This window comes from Hemiscyllium ocellatum, chromosome 23, assembly GCF_020745735.1.
Source record: "Hemiscyllium ocellatum isolate sHemOce1 chromosome 23, sHemOce1.pat.X.cur, whole genome shotgun sequence".
NCBI classification, from domain to species: domain Eukaryota; kingdom Metazoa; phylum Chordata; class Chondrichthyes; order Orectolobiformes; family Hemiscylliidae; genus Hemiscyllium; species Hemiscyllium ocellatum.
This window is the reverse complement of record NC_083423.1, coordinates 32677482-32692640: the sequence shown is the minus strand read 5'-3', so window position 1 is coordinate 32692640 and position 15159 is coordinate 32677482.

Sequence of the window (15159 nt, the reverse complement as noted above, 5' to 3'; positions counted from 1 at the left end):
ACAAACAGCCATGTGATCATCTGTTTTTGTGATGTGGCTTGATGATAAGTATTAACCAGGACAGCGGTGAGAACCTGCCTGCTTTTCTTCAAAATAATACCGTGAATCTTTTACATCAACTGAGACAGTAGACAGAGTCAATTTTAGTGGACGTTACGGGCAAAAGCCCTTCATCAGGAATACAGGCAGAGAGCCTAAGGGTGGAGAGATAAGTGAGAGGAGGGTGGGGGTGGGGAGAAAGTTGCATAGAGTATCTGGGAGTTGAGTGGGAGAGGGACTCCCTGAGATTCTTGTAGAGAGAGGAGGAAAACTTCTTCAAGTTGATTTTAACCCTACTGTGAATCCTCTTGCAAGGATGCCTGCCTTGAAGAAGTTTTCCTCCTCTCTCTACAAGAATCTCAGGGAGTCCCTCTCCCACTCAACTCCCAGATACTCTATGCTATTTTCTCCCCACCCCCACTATCCTCTCACTTATCTCTCCACCCTTCAGGCTCTCTGTCTGTATTCCTGATGAAGGGCTTTTGCCCGAAACATTGATTTTACTGCTCCTCAGGTGCTGCCTGAACTGCTGTGCTTTTCCAGCACCACTCTAATCTAGACTCTGGTTTCCAGCATCTGCAGTCATTGTTTTTACTGAGGGTCAATTTTAGTATCTCATCCAAAGGCACCATCCCTGACAGTGCGGTACTTCCTCAGTACTACAATGGAGTATCAGCTCAGATTTTCATGGATAGTTCTCCAGACTGGCACTTGAAGACTCAAGTCTTAACTTGCCATAGTCCCAGGAAGTCAAGTCACTCTCAAGCCTTGAATAAACATCACTGACAACATCCTAGTTAGCCAATGTTGTCTGATCTCTTCAACTTTTGCATTTTTCTGTAAAAAGTTGCATAGACTCCCCTAACGTTCGCCTTGTTCTAGTTGTATCTTTGCTTTCCAGAAAGGGAATTGTCAAATCCTGGTCACTTAAGGGGAGCCTATATACAAGTTCATATTTAATTGATGAGAAGACATTTTAATGTCGCCTGTATGTAGTGAAAATCATATATATTAATAAACAGGACCCTGTTCTTTCCAGACAGAGCTTGAATACACATTGTACCTGTTTCAACTCCACAAAATAGATGACAATCATTCTCTTGTTCAATTCCCAGAGCAATGCCCTGACCACTCAGAGTCAACCCGCTGAGTTTAAATTTCACCAAAGCTTGGCAGTTAACTGTCAGTCACCACCCAATTTATTTTTCACCATCAGAGGTTGTCAGTCTATCAGTTGGACTCTACTTACAACTTCTAGTATAAAATGTTGCTTTCCCTTTGCATTTGTATTTCTTGCAAATCATCCTGATGAATGCAAGATGAAAAGCTTTGACAAAATGTATATTGTTCACCAATTCTCAGGCTCCAAACTACCAAATGATTATTTTAGTTTCTAAATAAATACCAAGACATCAAATATTCTGTTGTTGGAGTTTAGCTAACCACTCATTCTCGGAATCTAATTAGTACAAAAAACTTAATATCTAATTAGCACACCTGATAAATGAAAGTGCTCCCATTTCATGTACTTAGGCAACCCAATCCCAAAGGGTTACACAAAAAGTCTAAGATTCCCACTGAAACCTGGAAGCAGATGGCTACTTCAGAATCTGTACTTATAGTAGGATTCTTTTCATCTTCCACAACAGACTATTAATTTGACGTTTACATGATTATAATAAAAAAAATTATTTTGCAAGGTGAAAATGCAGTTTAATTATTGCAAAATGAATATTAGCATAACATTTCCAGTTATGTGGAGAAAGTTTGGGTACGATTTATATGCACTCCACAAAGGCAATAGATCCATGCACCTGCCTTATTAACATTAGTTTCATTATTCATTTAAGTAACAAGAAAGGACTTTAATTAATCTGCACCATCAAGCCAAAGTAACCCACAGTCGCCTTCATTAAATTGTGGTCATATTTGAGGAAAACAAAGAACAAAACGATTTATTGCAGTCCAATTATGCTAATAGACTGAAATGCAATTTTGGCTCTACCCTCAACAGCTTAGCAATTCGTAGACTGCTTATGCTGTTACACTTTATGCTGACTGTGTGTCTGCAGTAGCTGCATGGCAGGCTATGCAATATCAGCAGTATCCACTTGATTTAAAGACAGCTGTGAGAATGGTTGCCCACTCTCAGGAAAAATCAACGTCAGTAATAATATAAAGTAAAACCCTGCACTTTGATTCAAAGCTGTGGCTCTGATTCAAAGTAAAGATGGCTAACACATTTGTATTTGCATATGCTGCACTTTGTGGGTTCAACATACGTACCCGAAATGATCATATAATGAATAGCTTGCTTTCTGGTTCTTTTATGTGATTCTTTCAAGTGTGCAACATTGGCCGTTTCAATTTTCTAAGCATGTTTTTCTTGAATTTCTTTGAGGTTCTGGTGTTTTCCTTTGTAATAGTACTTCCCCACGATCTTAGCAATAAAAAGCACTGTTCTTTGACGAGTGAAAGATGGTAGACAGTCAGGTCCCAGATTTGATTCTCCCATAACATAATTGTCTTCAGTACTCCTGAGATAGGAGAGAGACTAAGAAATTGGAAAAGTTCCCACTGCTGGCATCCAATGATGACCACTGGGGAATGTGGATGTGAGTTTAGGTAGGGGCACGAATCTTAAACACACATAACTATATATTTTTTAGAAGCACAAACATATACTCTTAAAGATAAACACCCAAAAAACACTGTCAACATGAGTCAGCAGATTTTACTTCTACCCTTCCTCCCTATAATTTTCTACCCATTTATTTTAAAATTATCCATTGGAGAGTTCAGCAATGAGGGATGCTACCCAATGCATCAAACTGTAGTAATCGCAATGAGCAATCGCATAAAAATATATTCAGTCCAACATTATAATGTATGCACTGATTAGATTTAATATACACACACTTTCCTCTCTCAAAAGACTACTATCAACACAGAGGTACAGCATTGAGACAGCTTTACCAGATCAGCTTTTTCCAAACGACAGCAGTGTGTGTTTGACAACAAAGTCAACAAAAGTCCGTGTGACTAGAGATATTGTCATCAGCAACTGCTGTACTGCTTTGAGACCTGTATATCCGCAACACATAAGATTACTATAGAAATTCCACTGGCAATGTCTCTGGACAAAATGGGGGAACTCTTGAAAAAACACTAGTGTCCTTCTTGAAATCAGCTCCACAAACATTCTTGCATACCTCCTGTAATGTCAAATAAAATGGACTGGACTCTGACCTCAATAGCTGTATCACATCTCCTCTGCCAGATCCTATTTTCTGAACTTTCAAATGACCATTGTTCCAGGGGAACAAAATAAAAAAGTTACCAAAGGCCACAAAAACTTTATTTGAAGCTCTTGAGATTGACATTAAGGACTTCGAGGAGCTTGCTACCAATCAATCAAAATGACAGCAACGTGTCCATCAAGATACAGTCATTCCTTCTATAACACAATAGGCTCCTGTGGGGCTCTGCACTATACAAAAATCATGTAATACAAATAACACTTAAAGTGTTGGCGATCTAATTGTGTTATAGCTAACACACGTTTTACAAGTTTGCATTTTAGAAACAGCGTTCCCTATTTACCAAACATGTTACAGCCAATTAATGAAACATGACTTATAGCAGAACTGATTGTACATAAAGCTTACAGTCCAAAAGCCCTTATGACAAGACAGAGCTGCAGCACAGAATGAGTGAAAAGGGTGCAATTCCTGCACACTAAATTGAACTACCACATGGGACATCCTGCCTCAAATGCCCAAAGATCCGTGGATTGAAAAGTGGCCTGTTCAATCACATGAAAACCCATGGCAGAAGCTTGTGTTCGTGACCCTGAGGAGATGTTATCCTTGAATGGAGGGACAGCCAATAACAGTGACCGCTGTCTTCATGAAAGGGCCACAGACCCAGACAGACAAACTAGCCAGAGTTAGCAAAGTTCTTGGAAGGACTGGCTCACAGAATCAATGTACACAGATCAGTGTGGAATGAATGGATGACAGCAATCATTCCATCGTTTGGAATGTGAAGGGGCTAGTCCGTGAGGGAGACATATTCATACTTTTGGAATCTGAGCATGAAGCAAGAAGGTTACAGTCAAAGATCAACAAAATTGATGCCAGCTGTGATAACTGGTTTCAGACACTTGCAGATTTTTTTGATAATGGGATAATTAATGTCTATAAATGAGTAATATTTTTAAAGAAGTAACAGTAGCACTTAGAAATATATTGTTCACTCCGCTGTTGTTACAACAGCAATATGTTGGCTGGAAAATGGCACTGGAGAGACAGTAGTGGAGAACAAAGAAATGAGTGAGGAACTGAATAATTACTTTGTGTTAGTCTTCATAGTGGAAGACTTATGTAATTTCTCAAAAATTCAAGAGAATGAGGGGGCAGAGTTGAGTATGGTGGCCATCAGCAAGGATAGGGTGCTTGAACAACTGAATAGCCTGAAGGTGGATAAATAACCCAAACCAGATGGTCGACATCCCAAAGTCCTAAGGGAGATAGTTGAAGAGATAGTGGAGGCATTAGTGGTAATCTTTCAGGAATCACTCTGATCAGGGAGGGTCCCAGAGGACTGGAAAATTGCTAAGATGACATCCCTGTTTAAAAAGGGAATGAAGCAGAAGACAGATAATTACAGACCAATTAGCCTAACCTCGGTCATGGGTAAGATTTTGGAATTCATTGTGAAGGATGAGATTTTTAAATACTTGGAAGTGTGTGGTAAAACAGGGCAAAGTCAGCATGGTTTCATCAAAAGGAGGTCATGCCTAACAAATCTGCTTGAATTCATTGAGGTAGTAACAAGCCGGTTAGACCAAGGAGAGCCAATGGATGTTATCTACCTGGACTTCAAAAAGGCCTTTGACAAGGTGCCACACAGGAGGCTACTGAGTAAGATAAAGGCCCATGGTGTTAGTGGCCAGCTGCTAGCATGGATAGAAGCTTGGCTGTCTGACAGAAAGCAGAGAGTGGGGATAAAAGGGGCCTTCTCAGGATGGCAGCTGGTGACAAGTGGTGTTCCACAAGGCTCAGGGTTGGAACACAACTTCATACATTAACAATCTGAATGAAGGAACTGAGGGCATTGAGAAGGTAGGGGGGTTTACAGAAAGATTTGGATAGGTGAGAAGAGTGGGCAAAGAAGTGGCAAATGGAGTACAATGTGGGAAAGTGTGAGGTCATGCACTTTGTTATGACGAATAGAGGCATGGAATATTTTCTAAATGGGGAGAAAATTCGGAAGTCTGATTTGCAAAGAGACTTGGGAGTTCTAGTCCAGGATTCTCTTAAGGTAAACTTGCAGGTTGAGTTAGTAGTTAGGAAGGCAAATGCAATCATTGCATTTATTTCAAGAGGGCTTGAATATAAAAGTAGGGATATACTTGTGAGGCTCTACAAGTCTCTGGTCAGACCACATTTGGCGTATTGTGCACAGTTTTGGGCCTAAAATTTCAGGAAAGATGTACTGACCCTGGTCCTAGGAATGAACAGCTTAACAAATGAGGAATGTTTGAGGACTCTAGATCAACTCTCTAAGGCTCTAGGTCAAGAGCCTGAGAGTAAGGGGAAGACCATTTAGAACTGCTTCAACCAGAGAGTGGTGAATCTATGGAATTCACTGCCACAGAAGGTTGTGGAGGCCAGGTCATTAAGTATATTTAAGACTGAGATAGATAGGTTCTTGAGTATCAAGGGAATCAAGGCTATGGGGTAGAAAGTGGGAGAATGAGGTTGACAAATTTATCAGCCATGATTGAATGGCAGAGCAGACTCAATGGGCTGAATGGCCTAATTTATGCTCCTATGTTTTATGGTCTTATGGAATAGAACAATATACAAATCTATACATATTATACCTCAATGTTTCAAATACAGTTTATACTATGTTGCCTATCAGTTATCTTAATCATTACTGTAAGTTGTTGGCTATATTCCCCATGTTAATATTTTATAATGGAATGTAAATTGCCCATACCAAATAACCCTTGAGAAAGGACAGTGAGACACCTTCATAATGCAAGATAATAGTTTGCTTGGCAAATCAAGAGAGCAGTTAAGAGTCAACCACATTATTGAGGATCTGGAGTTGCACATAGACCAGATTGGTGAAAGGTGGTAGCTTTTTGTACTGAAGAACATTAATTAATTATAATTTCATGGTCAGCATTACTATTTTTAATATTTATTCCATATTTTGTTTAAGTCATTGAATGTAAATTCCACAGCTGCTGTGGTGGGCTTTGATCTCACACTCCAGATCATTAGTCCAATACCTCAAATTGTAAAATATGATATAAAAATGTACAGTGCAGTGTTCTGGATTGGTATGACATAGACAGACCTAAAGCCAAAGAATTCTTGACTGTTATTGTCAGATTGGACAATTTAGTCTATTCCACAAAAGAGAACTCCTAGAACTAGTCTGTAAATGGCTGAGGGTTTATCTCACTAATTCAAAGTCTGATGCCATTATAAAAGTAATCTCAAAGAGTACCATGCTCACACAGAAATAGGATATCACTGCCTTCCTTTTTTTAAAATCTTGTTGCCACTCTAAGTCAATGTTATGGACCCAGAGTTCGGGAAGCAAATAGATTTTACGATTTTGGGTTTAACTGCAAAACCAATGAAATGTGAGTCCCTCATGCTGTCATATTATTTATAAATAAAAGTGGCATCAGTAAATGCAGTTAGTTTGTTAAAATTTCTCTTTTTGCCGTCCAGAGCAATCCAGGAACATGCTAGTGTTTTTTACACACATTATCGTGAAGGTAAAATTTATAGAAATATGTAATACGCTATATATTTGTCATTTGACTCTATTTAGAACATACCTTCCCACAATTGATCAAATGTCAATTCCATTGAAAAAAATTGTTAGGACAAATGCTAGCATAGGATTTTTCCACCAAATCTACTCAAGGTCTGTTCTGAACTTACTGTATAATACAAATACAAAAATTGTGGTTAACTCTACTTACGAAGGAAAAGAACAGAAATTAATAGCACAATTAATTATGGATAAAACTATACACATTTCATTGCACTTGACTACTAAAGGAAAAAATGTTTACAATGATTTTTCAGCTATTTGTTGAAGAAAGTTTGTTGCTAACTTGTTTTATTGAATGGGCCAGTTTACCAAATAAGTGATTGCCCACATGACCACTAATTAGTTCTCAATGGTTTCTGACTCATGGAATGAATTCGACACCAATCATCATTACTTTTCACTAAAGCTCACAAGAACTTTGACAATATGTCTAATATTTCAAAGACTTTCATGTTCTTTTTGTACATCTAATTTCTTCCATTAGTATTTTCTCATTATTATTTAGCATTGTGACTGCCCTTTCTGCTTTACTGTTAAATATTATTCACATTTTCTACATAAAGGTCCTCAAATTTTGTGACAGTTTTGAAGAAAAAGAAAACACTTTAATTTAATGTGTTCATTTTTCACATTCCACGAATGTGACTGTTAATTGTCCTTAACATGTAAACTAACCAATGTTGATTAGAAAATTGCAGAGAGCAAGATTTTTAACTGTTGATTTCATAGATAACAACAAGGTTGAGGATGACATACAGAATACAAACCAATCTTATGATATTTTTGAAGAACTGAAAGAACCGGAATTGTTAGCAGTTCAAGAACATTGATAATCAGAGAGCACATTCTTCAAGTTGCACCAAAATGAGTACTTATATTCAAGAAAAGCCATTGTTACATCTGAAAAATTACATCTTGTTCTGATCACAAATGATCCTTAATTTCAAATCCCCAATTTCTGCCTAGTTTTAAAACAATTTCATCATCAGATCTCAAAGGAATTGGGCAAGACTCATTAACTATGTATTATTCCAAAACAAACATTATGCTTTCTGAAAGTACTGACTGATTATTTGCACTGTGCACAGCAAGATCTTTTTTTTTCTGGAGATTCAGTTTTCCACATTGCCTTAGTTAATGATGCTATTAACTCCATCATACACTGAGTTTAACAGCAGTATCTTACTTCAATTACTTAGGAGTAATTTCTAACAGCAGAAGGACCAGAAGCAATTCTGAAAAGTAAGTGGCCCTGTACAGGGGCCGTAAGAAGTAACAAAATACATCCTGGGCATTAGAGTGCACCTGAGCGCTATATGCAGCAAATTATTATCAGTGTGTAAATCAGCATTATTTTGTTAGCTTTTCCTACTTGGCCATAGGCAGTTGGAAAATTCAGCAAAGTGATTTTGCTATTCTTCTGCCATGTGGATCTTTGGGATGGTTCCCAATCATAATGGCAAACGCAAAAATTCAATCTTCCACATGGCAGAAGTTATGTATTCGCCATTACTTTTTTTTTGTGAATCTTCAACAGTAGTAAACCTAGCTCCAATTTTACATACCACATTACAGTGTAAATGAACAGTGTAAACTCAGCATTAAGAATCCAGATTCTGGATCAGTGGTGCTGGAAGAGCACAGCAGTTCAAGCAGCATCGAAAGTGCAGCGAAATCGACATTTCGGGCAAAAGCCCTTCATCAGGAATAAAGGCAGAGAGCCTGAAACGTGGAGAGATAAGCTAGAGGAGGGTGAGGGCGGGGAGAAAGTAGCATAGAGTACAATGGGTGAGTGGGGGAGGGGATGAAGGTGATAGGTCAGGGAAGAGAGGGTGGAGTGGATAGGTGGAAAAGGAGCTAAGCCGGTAGGACAATTCCAGACAAGTCATGGGGACAGTGCTGAGCTGGAAGTTTGGAACTAGGGTGAGGTGGGGGAAGGGGAAATGAGGAAACTGTTGAAGTCCACATTGATGCCCTGGGGTTGAAGTGTTCCGAGGCGGAAGATGAGGCTCACCACCAGACGCCAGGAGGAAGAATGCCTCATCTTCCGCCTCGGAACACTTCAACCCCAGGGCATCAACGTGGACTTCAACAGTTTCCTCATTTCCCCTTCCCCTACCTCACCCTAGTTCCAAACTTCCAGCTCAGCACTGTCCCCATGACTTGTCCGGACTTATCCTACCTGCCTATCTCCTTTTCCACCTATCCACTCCACCCTCTCCTCCCTGACCTATCACCTTCATCCCCTCCCCCACTCACCCATTGTACTCTATGCTACTTTCTCCCCACCCCCACCCTCCTCTAGCTTATCTCTGCACTCTTCAGGCTCACTGTCTTTATTCCTGATGAAGGGCTTTTGCCCGAAACGTCGGTTTCGCTGCACTTTGGATGATGCCTGAACTGCTGTGCTCTTCCAGCACCACTAATCCAGAATCTGGTTTCCAGCATCTGCAGTCATTGTTTTTACCTAATTAAGGATCCAGACCTAGTTACAGATATCAATGATGTCCTAAATAGAGTTTTGTGCTTTATTTTTCTTGTTGAATCTGGGCATTTTCTGCAGAGACAACTGCTTTCCGTGGAAGGAAATGACTGATTAGACATAAATTGTAGATTTTAATATATGAGACAATGAACTGGGGAAATCTTGCCTGGCAAGAAACCGATGGGTTTGGTGTGGAATACTAATTTTCCATTCCAAACCAATATTAATCTCCACTGATTTCAATAGGAAGTGACATCAGATAGGCCATTTACAAGGGATCTCTCCAGTTTCCCAATGAGATGGTTATGTCTTAATTGCCCTTAAGTTTCACGCTATAAGAGTTCAGATGCCCAACCTCTATGTTGCTTCAATTGCTTCAATTTCATCTCTCTGGCATTCTTTTACTTTTGGCTCTACTCCCATTTTTTATGTTTCTACTCCAGGTTGTGTGTACAGTTATGTTTGTTGTATTTGTGATTTTGACTGTTGACTACTCACACATTTCTGTTTACCTGTGTGCATCATTTGACAGCTTATAAAGCATAACAATCATCACAGAAGCTTCTGCAAGCCAGGCAATTCAGGAGAATAAATTTTACTATTAAGCTTTTAGAAACAAAGACCTTGAAGTGGGATTGTGGCAAGTTAATTTACTGTCATTATAGTTTAATAAATGTATAGATAAATAGATAGACAAATGACAATAAATACACATTTTGTTTGGTAATTAGAGAGCAGATTATTGTCTGATTGAACCATTTAAAAGCCAGCTTGTTGATGCATATCAGATTTCAATTTTACTATCATATGCCTCATATTTTATTAATTGTATTTATTTGTGGTAATGTATTTTCTAGTTGGAACATTATGGCCACTGCAAGCCTCTTTGCTAATGTACCAAGAATTATTCCAGTGATATTTTATTACCAGAACTGATGGCTTAGTCGATTAGCTGTAAAAAAAGTAATGACAGACTAAAAATTTAGACTACTTTAATGTTGATTAACATAATGCCTGTTCCAAGTGCACAAAGAATTCTCGAGAACTATAAGTTCTGTAGTATCTGTTTGTGCTTTATGTATAGGAAAGGTGTTCATTCTGTTCATTTCACATTCCTGATAATGTTTCACCCAGTTGGATGCTGTCAGAGGATTGGTTTCTCCTGAAGACATCCTTTGTAGATTCCCATTATCAACTAGACACTACAGTCAACTTCTGCAAAATAATACCTTTACCAAACTTTGATAGTTCTATTTATAGGGAAGAATAAACTGCCCAGAGAAGACAATATCACAGCGTCCTTTGGCTTAAGACAGGAATGGACAGGACAACAGTACAAATATCCATGGATGGACTCCCATATGATGTAAGAAGCTAAGAAATTAACATCTCACTGGAGATGATGTTAGAGTGATAATGTTACAAGAACTAATGCTCAATGCTGTAAAAGCCCATATGGTTCCCTAATGTCTTTTAAGGAAGAAAATCTGTGGCCATTAGAATTTTGCTTTCAGCTTGGGAGTGAGAAACTTGGGCAGCAACAACTGTATGAAATTAAAGTAAGGGTAATTACAAATGAATGTGGGCAGAGTTAACCGGACTGGCCTAGGAAAGGAGTTGTGTGGAAAAGATGTTTGGGAAACAATGGCAGACATTTCAGAGAATTGTTTATGACTCACAGCAAAAAGGAAATTCAAATGAGGAAGGAGGATTCTAGGAAAAGAATAAGTCAATCATTGTTAAACAAGGAAGTAAAGGACACTATCGAATTGAAAGAAAAAAAATCATATAATGTGATAAAGATCAGTGGTAAAGCAGGAATGAGTAAATTTAAAAAGAATCTGACAAAAGATGACAAAGTGGACAGGAAGAGCATCTTTAAGTATATGAAAAAGGAGAGAGATGTCAAAGTAAAACAGGTCTTTTAGAGAATAAGGCTAAGGAAATAGCAATGGGGAATTAGGAAATGGCAGAGGAACTGAATAAATGTTTTGCTTCAGTCTTCAGTAGATACTAAATAATCAAGGGACAAAACAGAGTGAGGAAATAAATACAGTAACAATTACCAGTGAAAATATTTAGAGTAACTAAAGGGTGATGAGTTATTATGTCTACTGGATTTGATGGGTTGCATCCAAAGATATTAGAAGAAGTTGCTTCAGAGATAAGCAATCTTCCAAAAATCCCCAGCTTCTGGAAAATCTAAGAAGATTGAAAAACTTCAGATATAATAACTTTATTCAAAAAGGGAAGGAGACAAAACTGTACATAGCTATAGACCAGTTAACTTAACATTTGTTTTTGGAAAATTTTAGAATGTATTGTAAAGGATATAATAGCAGAGCATATAGAAATACTAAAATCTCTATTCAGACTGCAGCTGGAATACTGCAAACAGTTTTGGTGCCCTTATCTAAGGAAAGATATACTGGCATTGGAGGCAGTCCAGAGAAGGTTCGTGAGTTTGATCCCTGCATATTGAGTAATTTTCTTATGAGGAGTGGTTGAGTAGGTTTGTGTTGTATTCATTGGAGTTCAGAAGAATGAGAGTTGACCTTATTGATACATATAAGGTTCCTTGGGGGCTGGACAGATTAGTTGCAGATAAGCTGTTTCCTCTTGTAGAACAGTCTAGGATGAGAGGCTATAATCTCAGAGTATGGGAATTCACCCATTTGAAACAGAGATGAGGAGGAATCTTTTCTTTCAGAGGTTGGTTTGTCTGTGGAATTCTTTACTGTGGAAACCTGTCAAGGTTGGATCATTAGCTATATTCAAAGCCAAGTTAGACAGATTTGCAATCATTAAATAAATCAAGGGTTTGGAGAAAAATTTAGGAATGTGGACTTCAGGATTATCAGATCAGCCATGTACTCATTGAATGGCAGATCCAACTCAAAGGACCAAATAGTCAACTTCTGCTCTTGTGTATTATGGTCTTATAATAAAATCAAACACATTCAATTTGTCTTCATGAAGAGGAAATCATGCCTGACAAATTTATAAGATCTCTTTGAAACAGTAAGAAGCAGGATAAGTAAAAGGGAACAAGTGGATGCAATTTATTTGGATTTCCCAAAAGGGATCAGATAAAGAACCACACATAAAGCTGCTTAATAAGATATGAACTAGGGAGAAGTATTTAGAGTGGATGGAGGATTGAATAACTTATAAAGGGCAGAGGGTTGCAATAACGTGACATTTTAGGATGGCAACCTATAGTTAGTGGAGTGCCACAAAGATCACAGAAGCCACCATTATTTTCAAATATATCAATGACTTGGATGACAGAAGTGAATGTAAGTTGTGCAATTCATGAAATTAGGAATTTTTATCTAAGTGGTTTTCCTTTAGTTAGAAAACAATATGGGTGGCACGGTGGCACAGTGGTTAGCACTGCTGCCTCACAGCGCCAGAGACCCAGGTTCAATTCCCACCTCAGGCGACTGACTGTGTGGAGTTTGCACATTCTCCCCATGTCTGCGTGGGTTTCCTCCGGGTGCTCCAGTTTCCTCCCACAGTCCAAAGATGTCCGGGTCAGGTGAATTGGCCATGCTAAATTGCCCGTAGTGTTAGATAAGGGGTATGGGTGGGTTGCGCTTCGGCGGGTCGGTGTGGACTTGTTGGGCCGAAGGGCCTGTTTCCACACTGTAAGTAATCTAATCTAATCATGTAACTATCTCATCAAGTGCAATGTCATTGTGATGAGACAATTATAAAAATGAACTTTGGTGCTTTTGGCTCTTTTCCAACATAAATGACCCAGGATGCTTTCACTGCAACTTCCAGATTAATATGTTCAAACAACCCTGTTGGAAGAATGAAGTCTCTCAATCTCCTGTCGACCAGAGCAACCATCAGTGGAAATAGAGAAGACTGACCATCGCCATCCCATTTCCAATAACCTGGATCAAAGCAAGAGGAACTGTATAACTAAGTTTCCTGATACTGCTATGGTAGCATGATAAATAGTGCAGATGGAAGCAGAAAGTGGCAAAGTATGTTTGTAATTTGTTTTAAAGTGACTGGGAAAACCATAGACAATGGAATTTGAAGTGGAAACGTGTGAGGTCAAGTATTTTGGGCCTAAGCAAGGCAGCCAGTGATATAAGTGGTGAGAAACTATAAACTATGGAGAAGCTGAGAGATTTAGATAGCTAAATACAAAATAAAACAACTAAAATTTGTGTAACAAGGACAAAATGGATTTGAAAGGTGAATGGCATTGTGGCTATTCTTTCAGGATGCTGATGACACTAAAGGGTTAGTCAATGTGTTAAAACTATTTCAAGATTTGATAAGATCCCATCTGGAGTACTGGGATCATTTCCAGACATTACATTTCGGGAAGGATATATTGGCCTTGAGTGAAATGCAAAACAGGTTGAGGAGATTGACACCAGGTTGAAAATGTTGACTTATGAGGACAGGTTACATGAAATAAGCATGTGTTCCATATGAATACTGAAGAACAATGAATGATCTTTTTGCAATGATTACAGGATTTGACAGACTAGACAGGAGAAAGGAAAAGTCCAGACAAGTGGAAATAACCTTAACATTTGATCTAAGCCATTCAGAGTTGATATGGGTCTTTGCATAAATCAGAATGGAAAAACTAAAACTCTTTTCCTGAAAAAGTAGGGCAATGGACAGTTTCAAAAGTTAAGAGTCGGAGATTAGTCATGACTACAGCCATGATCTAAAACAATATTGGAATCAGTCTGAGGGGTTGAGTGGCCTACTCCTGTTGTGTTCATTCTCAGCTAGAGGTTAAAGACAGAAGAAATGTAAATATGAGCAAATCTTTCTCCAGATTGAAGTTGCCATTCACTAACTCCTGGCATGTTATCATTATATGAAAGACTGAAGAAGATAAATAGACAAAAAGATGTTTTCATAGTGCAAAGCTAACAGCTTGATCCTTATGCTGGTTCACATCCTTTACTAATCAAAGGAAACCATTCATTTCCCAGAACATATTGGTTAAGGTAATTATATTTGAAGATTTGTAGATAGACTCATTGTAATATAGATTAGATTCTTATTACAGTGCAATACTGCGTAGTTCAAACCTTTCCAACTCTCTCAAAGAATAGGTTTGATTCATTTAATCCACACAGTTCTTTAATTATAGCTTTCTAGGAAGGATGATTGACTTTTGTATAACTTTATATTAATATACATTACAAAGTGAGCATGGCTGTTATGTTAAGCGTTATGGACCGGACCAAACCCCCTCAAAATTAATTAGGAGATAGTGTAGACCCTAACGTTTTCTTATTTTAAAGGTAGGCATAAGGCATTGCATTGCAGATACCATTTAATTAGTCAAGCTATCAACTTTAAGCAAAACATACTTTAACTTTACTTGAAATACAGACACAATAAAAAAATGAAAATAATTGGCTTAACTGTAACTCTATCAAAATGCTTAACAAAATAATATACATATATTAACTACTACTAATTAGCTGATCGAATATAGTAACATGCCATAAGTATACCCTTGGTAAAGGCAAATTCAGTAAAATAGATTGTCTCACATCCAGTTCAGACAGCAGGAAGAGAATGCAGCTTTTAGCTGTAACAGAGAGGGGGTAAAGAGTTTCCGCATCTAACTTCAAGACCCCAGGATCTGCAAAATGCCAGAACTAAAAGTCCTGCTTCAGTGGGATATTGACCCCAACCATTCAGCTGCTTCTACTGTTCCAACCTAAAAAAAAAACCAAGGGCTCATAATATTAGTTTACTATATTAGTTTTGAC